Raw genomic sequence first — 20810 nt, 5'->3', positions numbered from 1 at the left:
ATTGGAAATGATGCTTAGTGATATAAACAAAAATATGAGGCTTAACATTTTGTTGTTTTTTTCTTCTTTTCTAATCCTGTTGTCCTGATTGATTGAGTCTCAACTATGAAATATGAATGCTCCATTTATTGAATTTGTAGTCATGATAAAACATAGCCAGAAGACAAAACAAGTGATTAGAAGAAATGGTTCTGAACATAGGAGCTAGGTACAGGAGAAAGCTAACCTAATGTGCATAAATTGGATCACACCTCATTCTTTCTGTTCAGATAACTGTAAAAGACTTACAATATTGGTCAATTTTGTTATTTGTTCACCTGCAATACATTTCAGAAAGCATTTCTTATTAGAGAAAACACTGTCACAATAAACTTGGAAGTTTTAAGAGAGCCGGCACTTTTCAAAAAGTTATTAATCATAAAGATGACCCCAGGTACCTATTGGTTCCACATTCCCTACTGAGCCTCCATTTTGCACTGTAGTTTATTATGGTAATTGAGGATGAAAGGACCAAAATAAGGGAGACAATATATGAGTTTGAGATTTTTTTACAAGGGGCTGCATAAGATAACGTCTCCAAAGCAGATGATGGTTGCTAACTCTTACTGAGTGTTTACTGTGTACCAAGCCACACTAAGCAAATACACATCACATTTAGTCCCCATGTTACCCCATGAAGGAGGTTTTTTTATGAATTCATCTGACTATGTGATAATCTAGTGATAAGACTTCAATGTCGGTATACTGACTATATTAATCCTGCTTATTTTGGTAGAAAGAAGCAGCCCATGATCAGAATGAATTTTTTAAATTCGTGTTTATATTCAATAAAGGACATGCCTAAAACTCAAATTCCATCTAACCTCAACCTTATTTAGCTAATATTGACATTGTCCATTTGTCTCCAACAACAGAAAATCCAAATTTATTACTGTTATTGGTAAATTCCCATAGCCAGCAATTATGAACACTTCAAACAGCTAGTTATATTTAGGGAATGGCAAAACATCTTTCTCTTTCATTTTATAGATATCATGTTAGCCAGATTAGGAGGATAATATAAAGATTTGACAATACGGAATATCCCATTAAATCCCTATGCATTTTTTTATAAATATAAGATTTTTTTACTAATGAAGACAAATCTTAAACATTCTGCAAGTGCCTTTTTAAAAATAAATAAGAAACACATTATTTGGCTTTTGTCAATATGGAGTATAAAAAATCAGATAGCTTTTTGAATCAAAACATTATGACATACGGAATGACAAAGTTTACCTGAATTCAGTGTAGATTAAGACTGTATAAATCACTCATCTCAAATGTGTTCAAAACAAGCAAAACACTGGCCTGCATCTATTTCATTAGAGAGAAAACATAGCTGGGTTTTGGGTTTTTTTTTCTGTATTTACTATGTTTGTAGGCCTATCAGAGACTCTGTTCCTGCCTTCTAACAGCTGATATTTTGTGATAGCTTGATGGATTTCTATTTTTACAATTTAAAAAACTCCTGGCCGGCCCCGTGGCTTGGTGGTTAAGTGCGCGCGCTCCACTACTGGCGACCCGGGTTCGGATCCCTGGTGCGCACGGACGCACCGCTTCTCTGGCCATGCTGAGGCCACGTCCCACATACAGCAGGTAGAAGGATGTGCAACTATGACATGTAATTATCTACTGGGGCTTTGGGGGGGAAAAAAAAAACTCCAGAGGTGGTGGGAGCAGGGGTGGGAGGGTCATTAGACCCTGAGGAGGAGTGTAGGTCCTCTGGCTGGCTCACGTCAGCCAGTTGCCCTTCTGGAATGGAAAGGAACGGAAACTTTGGAATGTGGAGTGGGAGGCAGAGGTTGAGTCCAGGTCTAATTGGCTGAGAGCGAATCCTGATTAGTGAAGGCAGTTGAGGAAGATTTATTTTATGGGGAGGAAGTAAAAAACTTTGGGTCATTTCTTTAAAAAAAAAAAAGTCATTAATTTTTCAGCAAATACTTTTTATGTGCCTACTGTGGACCAGGCACTATTCTAGGTGCTAAGGATACAGCAATGAACAAGTCAAAGCTATTCACTCTAGTGGAGAAAGAGAAAATTTGGTATTAAACGAATAAAACAAACTATGCACATAATTAAAGAACTGACACTTTTTTTCCTCTAGAAGCCTCACTACAACCACAAAAACAAAAATACAAATTGCTATTAGGTATATATATATATATGTATATCTTCATGGTTGCTAATTGTCTTTGTTCAATAAATATAAGTTATCGATCCTATCTTTCCTTTTAAATGTGCAATTGCCCAATCATTTTTCAGTGATAAATTCTCCCTGGCTGATGCCATGGAACCTTTAAAAACCTCCTATCAGAGACTATGCTTCTCTTCACCTTTACATTAGACCCCGGCCTGAGTTCAGTGGTCTGGGAGAGCCAGAATATGTGGAGGGCCCGGCTTTCTGCCTCTCCCTCTCGGGTCCTCAGCCTCCGCACAAGTGTGGGAAGTTGTGGCCAAGGTACATTTTCCCCTTTGTTATTTAATGGGTATCAATAAAAAGATCTGGAATGTGTGGATTGCCACACCACCACCTTTGCTTCGTGTTGTTGTTTCCTCTAAAGTGGGATCATTTTCAGGGATGGTTTTAATGACCACAACTTACCTTTCCAGAAATCTGTAAAATAGAACATTGGCAGCCAGGAAAAGAGTGTGCGGGAAGTAGTATGGAAGATAATATAGGCTGAACCTACAAAGCTGTTGTTCTTAGCCAGAGCTGCATACTCTAGCAATTAATACTCAACTAGCCAAGAAATCAATAAACTTAAAAAATTAAACTGGGGAGAAAAGTCATATGTTAGCATGTAAGAGTTCCCTATGTATGTTGCCCTTGTATCAAAGTACCATTCTCTTGTCTTTCTTCTGTTTTGTGCCTTTGTTTTGGAACACTTCAGTGGGTGTTCCCTGACAGCTGGGCATTAGAAAAAACGGGACAGTGAAAAGAGAGGCTATCAGAACCAGCTGTCTTGAGAGCAGTAACTCCAGGGCCTCAGTGCAAAAGCAGCTGTTAAAACAAACTCTCCTCCTGTGCATCTCAGAGTTCAAGTTCATCGTGGCAGTAAGTTCAGTTAAGGAGAAAGAATGTTTATGTGTGCAGTGGGCTGAAAGGGCAAGGCTTGATTGATGCTTTTTAGGAGAAGGCAAAAATGGAAAACACCAGGTAGCCACCTTGTAGAAGCTTGAGTTCCAAGAGATCATTCCCTCTTTGAAGGAAAAGTGTCAGGAAGGCAGCTTTTCGCGTTCACTGAGCCCTGTAGGTGAAGGTTGAAAAGATTAGCTTTGTGGGGCTCTGTTCCAAAGACACATCAGAAGAATCAGAGTTGAGGCAATATCTCCTCCATCACTGTAACTTTCATCATTTAACTTCCCCAAACTTAGCCTCCGCAGTGTTAAGAAAGTGCTTATGGGTTCATTCACATTGATACCCTATACTGACACCCCCCAGAAATTAAAATTTATGCAACAACATTGCCTGCAAATTGACTGATGATGTCATCAATTCTCTTTTCCAGTGGCCAAATAAAAATTTTCTTTTTTTCCTTTAGGGCGACATCCTGAATTAAACTATAAACCATTTAGGTTGTCTGTCTTTTAGAAGCTCCTATTTATTTATTATGCTTACTCTCAGGTTGTCGTGCACTAAAATGGAAAATAATTCAAATAATTCTCCCTAAGCCACTTTCCTCTGAAATGTCTCAGAAAGTGGATGAATTGATAGCTTCAGTTATCCACAAAAGAGCTGTATTCCCCTTATTGAATTTTACACAATGTACTTCGCTCCATACTTATAGGGAGGATTTTGATTTTTTATTATAACAATCACATTTTGGAGCATTTACTTTTTGCTAGGAGTTATGCAAGGAAATTCATCCACATTATCTAATGTAATGCCTTCTACTTGATGAAGTTAGCACCATCAGAGAAGTTAACCAGTTGCTTCTAGGTCACACTGCTCAGAAGTGGCTGAATCAGGATTTGAACCCAGGGCTTTCTGACATTCAAGCCCCTGATTTTAACCAAGATATAATCCCCTCTTTTTACTGTTTAGTTGGTAAAGTGGTGAAATGCAACCTCTGCACAAAGAGGATGTCTACAATTTAAGATTTTTCTGTTCTCCCAGATTGTAACTACTTGAAACATTCTGGAATTATTGAGCCATTTACAAATTTTGCTCAGAGCTCTAAAGAGATGAATATGAGAAAATTGTTTCTCTTAAAATTAAACCACGTAAAGAGAAGATTTGAGCCTTTTAGAAGATTTTGAGAAAAAAGCATCCAGTATTTATTAAGCACACATTGGGTGATATTTCTGACATTGTAATATACAAAGAGAAATGGGATAATGAGGTAATAAATCAAAGTGTTTTCTTTGTTCAGTAGATATGTAGATAATCAGGACAATAGATAAGATTTTGTTAAAGCCAGTTAGAGGATTTGCAGATGGTAGTAGTGATAAGGTTTGTTGTAGGATGTAATATACTGTTGCACTACAAGTGAATGAGGAAATTAAAATTTATTAAAAAGTGATCTCACACAGATAACTCTCTGGTTGAAATAAAACACATTAAATGCTTTGAGATACCTTCCAAACTATTTCTTGAGCTAAAACTCAGCTACAAGAGTTGAACTCTTCTTTTGGCAATACTAGGTCTTATTCACTCCTATTGGTAGGACAGTCCACCACCTTGAGTTCTGTTCTTGCATTCTCTTCCTTTCTATACCACTCATTCTCCCAACTACTGGTGTATTCCTCTGTCCACGTGGCAAGCGAATGATAAGACATGGTTATGGTTCGGGAGCTGTGTAAGATGAAGAGGGAAAATATAATAGAAAGGGTTTGCTTCTTTTTTCTTAGCTAGGACAAAGGAAGAAATGTAGGTGTAGAGGCCATGTTTCAAGTGAAACATCTGTTAACCGAATCATCTATTTAACCCGCCCACTGTTCAAGCTTCGTGCTCATGCCTTACTCAAAGTAGGCATATCATAAACAGTATTGAAATGCATAAATGAATGAGCAAGCCCAGCAACTCAGGAGCTGAACTCCTTATCCCATTGGCCTAGAAATATGGAAATAAAGAGCTAGCTTGTAGGAGAGAATCATTAAAAAGAAACACATAGGATTGGATGGCAGTGGTGTATCAAGAGTGGTTTCCTGACCTTGGAGAGTTGTATGGTATTTACATAGGAGAGCATCCTTGACTTGGGAAAACTAGAGTTTGGAGATGATGGGATAATATGTCTCAAATTGTTCTGGAAAAGATAAAATAATAATAGCATATGTGTGTGTGTATATATATATATATATATATGGAGGGAGAGAAGAAGGAGCAGATGTGGTGAAATGTTGGCACTTGGGGAATCTGGATAAGGGGGATGAGGGGGTTCTTTGTTATGTTCTTGCAATTTTTCCTTAAGTATGAAATTTTTCAAAATAAGTTATTTTTTAAAATTTATTAAAGAAACATAAATACGTTCAGAGTGTGTATTTTATTTCACAAAGAAGCAAAGAGTAGGTCTGGATTTATTTCAGGACTTTAAAAATTCTGACACATTTTAAGAAGCTGTTTTTAATCTCAGATTAACACTATAACATCATAATACAATTGGGTGCTCTAGCCAGAGCTCAGCATAAACAGAATCTTTCCTAATTTTTCCTTGGCTTTTTTCCCCTGATTTTTTCTTCTCCTCATCTGCTTCTGCCTTCCTCCCTCTCCCCCCTCCCACCCATGCAGCTAAAATGAAAGGCCTGTGGGAATACTGGGTTTTTTTGCTCCCCTTTTCCCAGGGAAATCCAGGCTTTCATTGAGAGTCTTGCCAGTAAATACTTGGCCGTATGCAGACTCCCCTTTTTATCCACTGCTCTCCAGTCAAAGCCTAGATTCCTTTGAAAACTAAAGAGTTTTTTCAAAAATAGGTGCTATTTGTTTCCCTTGTGCTTAATAAAAAGCCCTCGCCCAACCAACTCACCTATTCCTGTATTGCAATTTGCCCATTCTTAGTGAAATCATTATTTCCTCGTCATTGCTTGGCTCTTAATCAAATGTGAAATATCCGAGAACCCCTTAGCCGTGGTGGGTCATGGACACGGTGTCAGAGAGGAAGGGCTGTCAACAAGAGCATGTTTGTTCATTGTAATTGGGATCTTCATTGCTGTGCCTGAGAACTGATTCCATGTTGCACATGTCGTGTTCTCTATAGACCAGGACTTCCTGACCATTTCAGCCTAGGTTCTTGACCTTGTTGGACTGACGTTCAGCAGGCCCTTGACCACTCCCATCCACAAAGAAGCTCCGAGTGCCCGGCCCCCATCAAGTCAATTAAAATCAATTCAGTTCTGAGAGCTTGTTAAAAGCCTTTCTAAAAACCTTGGGATAATTCAGTGGTTCTTGATTGGGGGTTATTTTTAGCTCCCTAGTGGACTTTGGGCAATGTCTAGAGACATTGTTGGTTGTCACAAATGGGTTGGGGGTGCTACTGGCATCTAGTGAGTAGAAACCAGGGATGTTGCTAAGCATCCTACAATCACAGCATAGCCCCCAACAAGAGAGAATTATCTCACCCAAAATGTTGAAATAGTGCCAAGGTTGAGAAACTTTGAGGAGACATCTGGTGAGGAGAGGGAGGACTCGTACTCAAAAGTCAAAGTTGAAGTCACAGTTGCAAGCCCCATGGAATGACACTGGTTAGCTATCCAAAAGCACTTCTCTCTGGAGGGTTGAATTTTCCATAAAGTGTTATGTGAGATTCCAGGAAGCCATCAAGGTCAGTCAAAAATGTGAGGTCTCAAAGTTGTCTCACTAGACTGTGAATTTGCAAACCAACAAGCAGTGTCACACATTCCTTTTTTTTTTTTTTTTTGGAGGGGGGTGTTGTAAATGTGTAGAGGTGTATACAAATGTGCCCCACGTGATCAATAGACATTCTGTATGGCAACTTTGGCAGGAGTGATCAGCTTTGGAAAGAAAGGCATAAATGAGGATGGGCATTTCTAAGAAAACAAGGGTTACTCCAACATGTTCATACATCTGGATTTTTCTGATAGCACTGATACTTCATATGTATATGTTCCTTTTAATTTTATGTTTCAAACAGCACTTCCCTCATCCATGATATCATTTGCACATATGTAATGGTCCAGCTATATCTAGGAATTAGTTCCAGAGTAGAATATTTAGGTTTTTCTTTTGAGTACTTTTTAAGAAGTAGGATTAATTCTAGTGAGTGTTTTATCTAGGAAGTGGGAGACCATGTTTCTGATTAGAGACCATGACAGCAATACAGAAAATATTCCATGGGTTGTAAATAGGTATGAAGCAGGGTTTCCCAAACTCAGCACTATTGACATTTGGGACAAGACAATTCTTTGTTGTGGGGACTGTCCTATGCATTGTAGGATGTTTAGCAGCAACCTTAGCCTCTACCCACTAGATGCTAGTAGCATATCCTCTTGGTTGTGATAACCAAAAATGTCTTCAGACATTGGCAAATGGCCCCTAGGAGCAATATCATCTCTCCCCCGTAGTTCAATGAATTTATTCCAGCAGAACTTTCCTTTCCATATTCTCATGGGCATTAGGTGGGTATAGTCTGCAGCATTTCCCAAATCTGTTTGATACCAAATTCTTATCTTTTTTAAGTCAGAGAAGTCTTTGAGGTTATAAAATTGTTCCCTTCCTCCTCTCAGAGAATATAAATCATCATGTTGTAGAAATCAGGTTTTCACAGTCAGTTATTTCCCCACAAGTTTTGTTTTTTTAAGCTCATCAGAGAAAGCCATACGTAGGTGATCAACTTTTTTAGATGTGTGGCATTAACTTGGCTTTGCAGTACATGAACTTCTGCAGAAGAAAGTTTCTGAAGTTCTACCTCCCTATACCTCCCTTTTTCTACTTTGCAGATCTTTCCTGCTTTAGCAGATGGCGAATACTATATATTTACCAACCCCAACCCCCACACCACACAAACACACATATGTACTCTCAGAATGGCAGACGCAGCTCTGAGATCAGTGGCACAGAGAACATTTTAGATGATGAATCTCCTGGTCCTAGAAGGAAAATCGGTCTCAATTCTTCTCCTTCAAAAAAGTCACTAATGATGTCCATAAACACTCGTAGTGACTCCAAGGCTTTGAGATTGGAGAAGAAATCTATCGATAGAGGAAAGGCAAGCAAAATGAACCCAAGACCCTGTCATCAACTTCAGAAGTTTTATGGTAGGACCTAAGCTCTAATGAAATATTGGATTTTTCCCACAATGTTTAAACTTTATTTGATGGAAGGCCACAGAAATTTTTATAAAAAGAAGACATACACACTGGTGCCCAGGGTAGAAGAGATCTTGGTTCTCCATAAGGCAAGTGGGTACCACCTTCCAGAATTATTTGGAACCTTAAATTACCAAAGGACTAACTATGTAAAAAGCCCTTTCAAATTAGAAATTGAGTTTTGCCTTTTACCTAATTATAATCTCACCAGTGATTCTAGGCTATAAATTGAGTGCATGCAAATCTCCCCTAAACAAATAAGAAGACACAGGCACCACTGAAACACTCGCTTCTCTGAATGAATGAGTTTCTCCACATCGCAGTCACCAATTGGTGGCCAATTGTCTTGCTTGTCTTGATGTGGCACATAAAAGTGCCCATCTGCAGCTGGCCAGATGGATTTGACTGGAGTGGAAAAATAATAACAAAGGCGCCCATTTACTGAGAATCTGCTATGAGCCAAGATGTGGGCCTGGTGCTTTGTGTGCATTATTGCTAATCCTCATATAATCCTTGCAAAACTGACCCTGTTATGTCCATTATGCAGGTAGGAAAACTGAGCTCCAGGGAGACTAAGCAAGTTTCCCAACATGATACAATCAGTAATTGTTGGATCCAGGCCCGACTCATTCCCAAACTCCATGCCTTCCCACTTGCTCTCTGGTAGAGCTTTCAGAACTTCTAGAAATACTGATTTTGACTTGTGACACAAGAGAAACAAGTTCTTGTCCTAGTGGAAAGCAGTTTAGCTCTCTTCTGCTTTTTAAAAGCCATCAAAGCTGAGTCCTTAGGATCTGAATTTTTGAATAGACACTTCACTTGGTTAACACTTCACTTGGTTTTGAATGATTTTCAAAGGAACTCAGAAATTGACCTTGGTCACCCAGCATTCTCAGACCGGAGCTCTGAAAAGGGCTGGCTTCCCCCTGGACACTTACGGCACACTAGAACGAGGTGAACTAGTACATCTGTAAGGAAAGGTCTGCTGAACTAAAAAAATTCTTTGTGGACATGGCCTGATCCTAATATGTGGATACTAACTACCTCATTTAATCAAGAGGCTTGTGGTGGCTAGCTTGTAGAGAGTGTACAGGAGGGTGGCAATGATTTAATTCTATCAAATTCGCTCTCCAGTTACAAAATCTCAGACTTGATGTTGGTTTTGTAGTCCTGGATATCCTATAGTTTGAGAGCCTTTTTCTAAAGGAAAGGGAACTTAAAGAAAATCAGGATCAAACTTAGACACATTATTTTGGAACAGAAGTGTGAGTCTTCAATTTTTTGCTTTTGATGTTTCCAGCCAGAATGCAGATAGAGCCTAGATAGAGCCCATTCTTGTCCATTACATCTCTTTATACTCTATTTTCAGTCTCTGTATCTATATTTTTCCATCTGGCAAAGTGTCATTCTAAGGTGATGTCTTTGGGGTAGAGAAATAATGTTGTGTGACACCAGGGTATATGATGGTCTCAACGGCCTTGAGCCAAACTTTCAATGTTGGCCTTGCCTTTGCAGGACGGTGTAATAGTCTTAGTTCTTAGCTTCTGCCACTTGCTGTCTATTATCTTATATTACATTCTCAGGTAATCTTCCTGTTAGATGACCCCTGTGCAGTATTTAATTCTGTAACTATGATTAAATATTAAACCACAAGAGTACTTAGCCAGTTTTGGATTGAATAGACACAGGAGATAGGAGAGAGCAGTCGTTATTTATTTGGTCCTTAGAATGAACTGAGCATTGTGCAGAATGTTTGCTTAATCCTTAAAAATTCTTGTGAGATAAGTGGCTCTAGGTTCTATTACATACTATTCATTCACTCATTCCTGCATTCGTGTATTCCATAAGTATTCGAGTATTTTCTATAAACCAGGCACTGCTCTGGCCACTGAGGCTATAGCAGTAAACAAAACAGACAGTCTTTGAACTCATCAAGATTTCATTCTAGTAGAGAGAGGAGATAACCTATAATTAACAAACAAAACAAAAAGGGTAAAATATATATCGTGAAAGAAAGTGATCAATGCCATAGATAAAAATAAATTAGAAAAGTGGCATAGAACATATCATGGAAGAGGAGGTGGGAACTGTAAATTTAAGGAGGTGAGGCAAGTCTCTATTAAGAAGGTGACATTTGAACAGAGATATGGGATCTCATATAGCCATATGGATATCCAGGAGAAGAGTATTTCAGGTTAAGACCTGGAGACAGGAGCATGCCAGGCACATCTTGGCAATAGCAAGGAGGCTAGTGTGGCTGGAGTAGAAGGGGGGTGGGTGGTAGGACATGAAATTAGAGATGAAATTAATAGACCGGAATGTGGAGGTTGATCATGGGATGGGGAGAGAAAAGGAAGGTTAGACTACTAGAGGGATTTTTGCTTCCATTAAGTGAGGTAGGAAGCCATTGGGGGCGAGGGAGTTGAGTAGGAACATAAATTTGTTTTAAAAGAATGACTCTGGCTTCTGAATTTAGGGAGGCTCAGGAGGAACAAAGATGGAAGCAGGGAGACCATTAGGAAGCCATTGCAGTAACTCAGATGAGACAAGACAGTGGCTCAGATGAGAGTGTTCACAGTGGAACTAGTGAGAAGTAGTGAGATTCTGATGTATTTTTAAGGTAGTGCCAAAGGATTAACTGAGAGTTTGGATATGGGATACGATAGAAAGAAAGGAGTTGGAATGACTCCAAATTTTGTGCATTGGATAAGCAGAAGGATGGAGTTTCCATTGATTGAAATGAGGCAAACAATAGGAAGAAGAGATTTGTGAAGGAAAATCAGAACTTCCCTTTTGGATATGTTAAGTTTGAGATGCTTCTTCACCCTCGTTTCATACCTCTGTTGAAGAGAATTGGAAAGAGATGCTGACTGTGGTTAAGCATCTTGCATAAGATCACAAAGAAAGAGGATAGTACTAGTCAAACCAGGTCTGATAGATTCCAAAACTGAGCTCATAACTACCACGCTCTTCTTCCTCAACCCTTGAATTTCCATTTGAATAAATCTCAGAGTAGTGTGGGAATAATTTAAATTCACAGCAAACTTTAAAACATAATTTTAGCCATTTTTAATGCCAGGTCTTCCATGTTGGGAGCCTTTTACATTTTAGCTGGGTTTCTTCTCATCTCTTCCTCTCATAGTAGTACTTTTGAGCCACTTCTTTACTAAAAGGTGAGCAGGAGGAGGAGACAAGGAAAGCCCAAAAGACATGAATGGTGCATACTGACAGTGATTTGGTCCTGTCTGAACTCCCAATAGAGCCATGCAAAGTTGGAGGATGAGCATCTAATTCAATAATGGTTAAGATGACCTTTTTCCCTCCTGCTGAGCTATATTTCTCTGGATGTAGGCTCAGATAGATATGCAGATCTCAATTCTGGGGTGGTATTAATATGTACCCTAAAACAAATTAATTACATGAACTACTTCCCCCAAAAAAGTTGTAAATTTTTCAGTGTAAGATATTTGACATGCTGGCATGGAAAGATGTTCCTTCCACACCAAGCTGATGGAGGGAGGGCCAGATAGGCAGAGAAAGCAAAACTGGAAGAGGCAATTAAATGAACTCTGTCTTGGTGTCTTTTAAATGAATGATACATAGAGTAGCTTTTTGGGAGGAGGAAGAGGCTCAAGGGCTGGACGTTGGTTAGGTGTATAAAAGTCCAGAGACAACCTGCATGGATTGCTTTTCTACAGAAGCATCCACAAAGGTAACTTAAGCTCCCCAGGTCTGTTCCTGACGGCTTATGGTAGAAGCGTAAGTCGTGAGTGGGTCTTCCCAAGCACTGTCGTCTTCTAGCAGAATGACATCTCTAGGTAGCCTTGAACCCTCCAGCCTGGGCCTCAGTCACAGTCCACCTTCAGAGTGCCAAGAAACTTTGGTCACTGTTCCCACCAGCCATAACTTTTCCATCAATTATTTACTCAGACACTTCTTCACTCACTTTTGGAATAGCTGAGAATAAGGATCCTGGAACAAATATCTCACCCACTACCCTCTGTCTTCCAGACTGCCTCCATAAATAATGCTATGACAAGCACAGAGTGTGGGTCCTTGTACCTTCTTCACCTCTTCCCTGAAAAATGCCAACATCATTATTCTGCCGAAGTCAGGGTACAAATAATCATCACATATAACCTTGAAAGGGAAAAGAAGTCCTTTAAAAATAGGCAGTGTGGGGCCGGCCCAATGGCACAAGCAGTTAAGTGCGTGTGCTCCGCTGCGGTGGCCCGGGGTTCGCAGGTTTGGATCCTGGGCACGCACCAACGCACCAGTTGTCAAGCCGTGCTGTGGCGGCGTCCCATATAAAGTGGAGGAAGATGGGCATGGATGTTAGCCCAGGGCCAGTCTTCCTCGGCAAAAAGAGGAGGATTGGCAGATGTTAGCTCCGGGCCAATCTTCCTCACAAAAAAAAAAAAAAAAAGGCAGTGTGCTTGGGAATGGGGACTCAGAGGGCATGTTGTGGGTAACAGGACTGATGACGTAATAACGCCTCACATTCCTGGGGGCACCACTAGATGTGGCCACCATAGAATTCACCAGATGCTGCTTTTGCAAATTTTCTTGGTTCTTGTTTTCTGTCCTGATAGGCAGAAAAACTGTAATATTGCCACTCTTGCTGAACAAAAAGAACTGCAATTTGGGTCTCACAACTTGCATAGCTGATTTCATATGCTGCTATATTTAATGTTAAAATTTATTTCCCTCCTCTAATATGAAGTGCTTACATTATGAGGTTGGAGGGGGGCAGCTGGCAAGCCCTGTACTTCATAATTCTTGAGGGTAAAGGGAGGTGGAGGGCACCTCTCACTGTCTCCCCTTATTTGCCTGGCCCTGCCCTCTCCCTTGTGAGGCATATGCAGGGCCACCTACTTGGATATAGTATTGACAGCAGCCTTCGAGTGTGCTCCAAGAGTTGACGTGTGAATCTTCGTTCCTTTTCTCCCACAGTCTTAGACCTTTGTAGCATTGCAAAGGCTGGGGTGTTGGGGGCAATGGGGATGGAAGGATGGCCTAATGCCCCATCCGGCTGCGATGACCGTGACTCCGGCATCCGCTTTCTTCCATGGTGTTCCCTGCCAATCTCATGCTTTCTCAGCTCCTTTTCATGGTAATAAGTGCCATGGTGGTCCTGGACATAAACAGCCATCAGGCAGGCCTGTCAACACTGGCTTTACACCCTGAAGTCACAGCCCTTGTTTCCTGGCAAAGCTTTCTCTCCTTCTCCTCTGTCATTTTGGTTCCCTTATGCCCCTGTTGAGAGCCATTCTTGTGTTGTGAGAAGCCCTATAAAAACTCTCCTAAACGTGTTCACATCGCCAATAAGGAGATATGCTTTCTGACAAAGGACTATTACCACTCCCACAGCTGAGCTGAGCCAAGCAGGGAAGTGAGTGAATATGTATTTGGTAATGGTTATCACCGATGTTGTTTCTGTGTTTCAGGGCATTTAAAGAAATAACATAACAAAAAACAAATGAGAAACATAAGTAGTTCTTGAGATCATAAATGTGAGCAGGAAATTATGGAGCAGAAAAGAGATGTGGCATTCAGATGTGCTGTCTGTTTTTCTTACTTGCCTTTCTGTCTCCTGTAGTTAGAAGAGACGATATTAATAAGTATTAGTCTATAAGAATGAAAAGGGCACTTTTCATTCTTATTGAGAAGAGAAGGAATCTTCAGCATTTATGTCTGCTCTGTGGATTTCTCTGTGACCTTTGGAGGGGAAAGCTCTTCACCCATTCACACGGGTGAGATTTTGCCAGATTAAGTCCCTCCTTCATCCAGAAATGCCTGTATTAGAATGTTAATCTTACACTCCATTAATTAACATATATTAAAAAAAAATACTCACCTTTTTAACTGCATGTTAGGAGATATTCTAAAAGACTCCTCTGAATAGAGGTAGTAGCAGTGATAGTAAACGTGTATTGATTTTTGCACTGTCTAGTTGAAACACCAAGAACTCTGTATGCATTGTCTCATCTAATCATAACACAACCCTGTTGAGTATAGATAGTGCTGTTGTCCTCATTTTACAGAGAACAAATCCGAGCTGAGATAGTTTAAGTAACTTGCCCCAAACGGCACTATGGTAAAATGGCAGATGGCATTCCCGCCTAGGTCTGTCTGACTCCAAGACCTCTGCCTTGAAGTGCTGAATTTAGAGCAAGGTAAAGACAGCACCCTGTGCTGTGAGCTGTGGCAGCCTGTGCTGGCACCCATGCACAGCCACCCCTTGGAATTTGTTCTTAACTAGTACTTTGTAACAAGAGGTCATTGAACTCACTCTTGTTCGTATTGTGTTGACAGTCCCTCAAAGCCAGAGGTGTAGAATCTATGCCTGCCTTGGCTAGGCCCTGTCCATCATCCTAGCTCTATGTAAGCATGACTGACTTGGAATGGAAAGAATCAGGATGTCTGGTTAGCTGTGGTTCCTGAGCAACATGCGGAACACCAGAATCTGGCTACAAATCCCCAATGCGATTGGCACCAGATAGTGTTCTGTGCTAGGAAGAGGAACTCACAGTCGTAAGTCTGAGTCTGCCCCTTCTGTGCTGTGTGACTAAGAGCATGCCATGTCTCCTTTTCTCTAGTGTTGAATTTGTAAAATAAATAGATGGACTGAATAATCTCTGAGATGACCTGTACCTCCGATATTTGAGAGCTTAATCTTTGGTGAATTAGCAAGCCAAAATTTACAACCTGTAACCTCCCATTCATGACCATGCGAAGAGCCAGTCACCAGTGAATGAAACCCATCATTCACTGTGTGGCATCAGGGCAGCCCCTAAGGGTGAATAAACCCTGAAAAACGGCCAAGAGAAAACCAGGGTGTGGCTTTGGCCAAAGAGAAATGTGGCCCTTTATTTATGTGGTTATTGATTTGCTTTTTACAGTGTCTTTCTTCCCAGGGTACTAAAGATGTTACGAAGAATGTATTAAAGTCAGAAATACTCACATTGCATAGCCACTCTCTTCCTGGGAGACTAAAGAATCAGAGGTCTCTAAAATAGTCTTGAGACATTTCTTTGAGGTCCTTGCTGTCTGTTGTTGCCATAAGCAGAGGTGAGCAGCCTGGTTTCTTAACCCAGGCCCTTGCTTCGGTATAGGGTAAGGAAGAAAATGGTGCTCTGGAGACAGACGTGCTATATTTGAAGCCTAACTGCTGCTTCCTGGCTCTGTGGCCCTGGGCAAGTGATGTCACCTCTTTAATCCTTAGTCTCCTTATCTGTAAAAAGGATCCTGAGCCACAAGGTTGCTGTTGGGATTAAATGAGAGAAGCCAGTGTCCTTCAGCCCACTGTCCCACTCACAGTAACAGCTCAATAAACCGTAGCTAGTATGATTTCTCACAGTTCTGCTCCAACTGAAAGAGTGCTCTGGGGGTGCTCTTTGAATCTAAATAACTAGTGCCAAATCAATTCAGCCTTAGCGCTAGGGGTCAGATTCCAGGCGGTTCTTTCTTGCACCCGTTAGGAAAACATGACATTTAGTATATAGTACATTTCTGTGATGGCTGCAACTTTCATGTGTTTGTTCATTCCCATAAATATTTGCTGACTGCCTGCGGTGTGGAAGGCAGTAAATAAACACGTGTTAGTTGCAACTACTATCTTTTTTCCATGTGACAAGCGCACATCGTTTTCCAAGTCGTGCACCAAGCAGTGTTTGAAACTTTGATCCCTAAATCTACATCCTTGTGCTCACGTTCTTGTTTCTGTAGAACAGTAGGTTCAGTCTGGTGTCCCTCTGCCTTTCCCAAGGGTGTGACACTCAAACAGTCCTCACTCCATTTGTCACTGTAAGTGGCAAAGGCAGTCCTAAACCTTGGGCACAAGCATGGCGTCCTTTCTGATAGCACACTTTCCAGATGAACTTTGACTTTATGTTTCGTTAAACAAAGTCAAAATGAGAGTAGAATTGAGAAGAGCTTGTCGTTGTGAAAAGATACAACTGAACATTTTTAAATGAAGTGATTTAGATGTTATTTTCATATTTTTTAGAATCACAAGGGAAAGGCCTTGAATAATAATTAGTACAGTCTCTTATCTCAAAACTGAACTCTGCCCACCAGTCTCAGAGTTATGGTTAGCTACCTGATTGTCAAAAATCCTTAGATCAGGGGAGTCTTGACTTAACTTGGTAATAGCTTCCAGTATATGACATTTCTCTTGGCCTTTCGGTTCTTCCTTATTTCTAACCTGCTGTCAGCCAATCCTGTGGTTGTAAATCTGGACTAGTTGATCAGCATCCTCCATGAAACGTTTCATATAGACAGAATCTCATGTATCTAGATCACATGGAGATGGGAGTCACCTGGCTATACAGAACCGTTCCCAGACACTCTGCTAGGGCTGTCCTGACCCAACCATTAACCCTTATGTGTCAATCAACTGCTATAACTCAGGCAGTCCTGGTCCACACCCCACCTCCGCCAGTGCTTCCTCTAAGCCCCAGCATCTTCCAACCCCATCAAGAGGCTTCCTTCTGGCCAGATTCTGTGTGTATCCCTGACCTCCACCCTCCCCTTCTTATTCCTTCCTGGTTCCTTATGGTGTCCTTACCACTTGATGTAGTCCTCCATCTTCATTTGGATGTCCAGGTTCTCAGCAGCATTGGCAATCCCAGGGATGCCATTCTCTCTAGGTCTTCAGCCCTTCTCATCCAAGCAGACGCACTGGGGTTGTTTGCTGGTTTCTCAATGACTGAGAGAACATGCCCCTCAATATAAGTGAAAGGACCGACGCAGGGCATCCCTAAAGCAAGGGACAGCACAGCAGACCCAAATCTGCACCGTATCCAGCACTGCCACTCGAGAGAGAGCAAGCCCTCACTAGAGGTTATGAGCAGACTGCCCATGCCTTGAGTTTCGTTTCCACCAGACGAGTTTCAAACTCTTAGACATTAGTTAATGGAAAATGTCAAAGCAATACCTGAACAAAGCTCCACATTAAACATCCCCTTTGAACGGCCTCACAGAAACAAAAGCCTGAAAGCCCAGTCATTTGGGATACTGACCTTCATGTTTCTTTTTTTTTTTTTTTTTTTTGTGAGGAAGATCAGCCCTGAGCTAACATCCATGCCAGTCCTCCTCTTTTTTGTGCTGAGGAAGACCGGCCCTGAGCTAACATCTATTGCCAATCCTCCTCCTTTTTTTCTCCCCAAAGCCCTAGTAGATAGTTGTATGTCGTAGTTGCACATCCTGCTAGTTGCTGTATGTGGGCCACGGCCTCAGCGTGGCCGGACAAGCACTGCGTCGGTGCGCGCCCAGGATCTGAACCCGGGCCTCCGCCGGGCCGCCGGTGGCGGAGCGCGTGCACTTAACCCATAAGCCATGGGGCCGGCCCCATCACCTTGATGTTTCTAAGTAACAAGCAGAGATTACATTGTTTGGGAGTATTGCTCAAAGTTGGGGGGAAATCTATTCTCTTAAACAAATTGGGTTGTTTCCCTAGAGAAAAAATATCAGAGTCCTGTTGACAAACTAGGAGGCTATTTCAGCTGCAAATTTAAGAAATTAAATTCTCCCCAGAACAAGAACTCTCAGATATGTAGCCAATAAATAACATGTACTAGGTGACGCCCTAAATTTAACTACCATATCTCAGTGACACGTGTCGACGCAGAAGTCAGTGCCTGGGAAAGGACTGGAAATTTCCCTCAGAATATAAAAGCTGAAACCTGTCTTTATTTGATTATAAAAATGAAAATTTCTTTATGAAATCATAATAGACCCCTTAATAAACCTGTTAGGTATGAAAATTTCCCCTAGCAGCTGCTTTTCTTCATTGGTAAGTTAGAAAGCATGAAACAGAAGTGTTTGCTATCAGATTAGATACCTTGAAAATTTCCTTATCACTTTTAGATAGATCTTAATTGTAGGCAAATAATATGTGTAGTGAGTCATGCTGAAGTATTGAATTCTTTCTTCCAAGTCAGTTCCATTCAAGTCCCCAAATAAGAAAAATGCACCTAGGAATGGATGGGATGCAGCTAATCCAGACATTAAAAAAAATTTTAAGGCATCAGATTTAGAAACTACTTCATCCATCTTCATTTCATGGGCAAGAGATGTTGGTTGCCCCAGTGGTGCCCTCAGATGAATTATTAGCAATGACGTTGTTGATAATGGAACTGTTTCCATTGTGCTCTTATTGTTGCCGACAGTCCCCTGTCTACTTCTGTTGGAGTCACGTGGGAAGAGGTAGGTATAAGGATATGTGGTTATGCCGTTTTGAAAACACCAGTTGTCTCCAATAATAGTACCTATCTCTACGGTTATTGGAATGATTAAATGAGATAATGCATATAAAGTCTTAGAGCAGTGCCTGGCACACAATGAATGTGCAAAAGCTATGCCTTTTCTAATTCTGCCTCTGCCAATTGCTGCCTACTTTTAGGCTATCTCTTCTGATGACCGTGGCGGATTACTAAATCAGTATTTCCATCAACTCTCTTTTTCCCCTCCATATTAAGGGACAGCTTGTTTGGACTGTTTGTAGATTGAAATGACTCTCCCTAAGGGTAGACTTGCTTTAAGTTCACCCATGTTCCTCTGATTCCTCTAAGACAACTATATCTGTTTCTTTACCCTAATTAAGCACATGTCACCACCTATGAATCAGTATCCTTTAAGTTCAGCCTATTGCCTACAAATAAATATATCCTTGATTCCCAATGCTGTTTTTCCCCATCTCCATAAATGTCATCATTTTCTATTCAGTTGCCCATTCCATAAACCTGAGTCCTCCCTGACTCTGCCCTCTCCTCTCCACCCCACAGCTGATCCATCGGGAACTATCATTCCTACCCCCCAAAAATATGTCTGAAATCCACCAATTTCCCCCACAACACTCTGCACCCAATCTAAGTCACCATCACCTCTTGCCTGGACGAATGCAGTCGCTTTCTGAGCAGTTCTCTTGTGGCTACTCAGGCTGTATTCCCACCTATTGTCCACTCAGTAATCAAAGTAGACTTTTTGAGACAAAAATCAAACCGTGTCTTACCCCGACTTAAAACTCTTCAGCGATTTTCCATCTTACGGAAAACAAAATCCAAATACACTGTTATGACCTATGAGCTCTGCATGGTCTGTCCGGGGAATGCCTTGGGGAGCCTACTTGCAACCACTCCATCCTCTTTCCTTCATAGCATTCATCTCGATAAGCATATATTTATTTTTGTCATCACTTGATTGATGCTAGTCTCTCTCCCTGGTCTGTAAGCTCCATGAGGGCAGGGATGTCGATTATGTTCATCACTCTCTTCCCAGCATTTTGCATAATCCTTGGAACTTAGTAGGTGCTCAGTAAATGTTTGTTGAATAAACAAATGAACTCATCCCAGATACTAATTGTGCTCTTATATTATTTTTTTGTTGAAGTAACATTTTTAAATACTAAAATTAGTCACTAATAATAGGGATTATCTGTGTGAAAGTCATTAGACCACTGGTTTGTAGGGATATTTCTAGGAGCTTCATTCTAAAAGCCTTCTAAAATTATATCCCAAAATCTTAATATACATTAAAACACTGTAGGTTGAAGATGGATATTTTTGTTTTGGTATAGATATTCAAATTGGGGTCCTTCCTTCCACACTGTATACTCTATTAAGATTTCTAGAATGACTATTCCAAATCATAACACTCATAAGATGAGAGCTCAAATGAAAGCAGCAACGTTTCCATATCCTAAAGTAAAAAGTTATAGCAAAACCTATTATGTACATATTTTAAATTTCTCCATCAGCTACTGTTGAAATTTTTATAATGGTTTGTGTTTACTAGAAAAACATGTCTGGCACGTTTATGAATGGTATCACTTTGAGCATGCTTGTTAATGGTGGTTGAATTAATATTATGCTACATGTTTTACATGGTGCTTTTTATCTATTAGGCATAAAAGGGCACTTAGCTAATTTAAGTTAACAAAATCACAAGTTAGTGGAGGAAATAAGAAATATTGAATAGAAGGAAATGACACTTGAAATCTATTTTCATTGCGTTTTCACATTTTGTTCTTCATTCTGAAACTCATTTCCCTCTGAAAAGCAAGAATGTTTTATTGGGAAATAATATGTCTTGAAAACCTGAGCCAGCAAGCTTGTGGTCCAAGTGGTAATGACTTCTGTAATTGCTAATGAGGCAATGGACGTTGAATATCTCAGTGCACTCATTGGGGCCAGCCTCTTGCCTGTTCTACAAGAAGCTGTCATATCAAATTTTTGTCCTGACTCCATGGTCCTTTGATTCCTAAACCTTTCTGAGAAACCTAATCTGAAATCAAAGTCAAGTTTCTTAGATGTGGTCAGACAAGGTCACATTTAAAACAGTTCAGTGAATCTGCAGATCAAAGTTGAAAGGTAATGCCTCCCTCCCAGAATTGGCACAGACTTACCTGCTAGCTTACCTTTCAATTTCTAATGTGCCTTTTCCACTTCCTTCCCGATGGACTGGGAAAATGAGAGCTTATCCTCTGAAAAATGGTAGAAGAGTTG

General features: G+C 40.6%; 1 protein-coding gene across 2 annotated transcripts in view; it reads left to right on the top strand.

Moving 5' to 3' along the window:
• The window catches only part of ADAMTS9 (ADAM metallopeptidase with thrombospondin type 1 motif 9), a 164339-nt gene that overhangs the window by 97536 nt on the left and 45993 nt on the right, over positions 1-20810 (top strand). The gene's annotated exons all lie outside the window — the stretch shown is intronic.

This window comes from Ceratotherium simum, chromosome 5, assembly GCF_057802395.1.
Source record: "Ceratotherium simum simum isolate JZ-2026a chromosome 5, ASM5780239v1, whole genome shotgun sequence".
Taxonomy (NCBI): Eukaryota; Metazoa; Chordata; class Mammalia; order Perissodactyla; family Rhinocerotidae; genus Ceratotherium; species Ceratotherium simum.
Note: the sequence above shows the minus strand (reverse complement) of the source record. Positions and strands in the feature narration are given on the sequence as shown.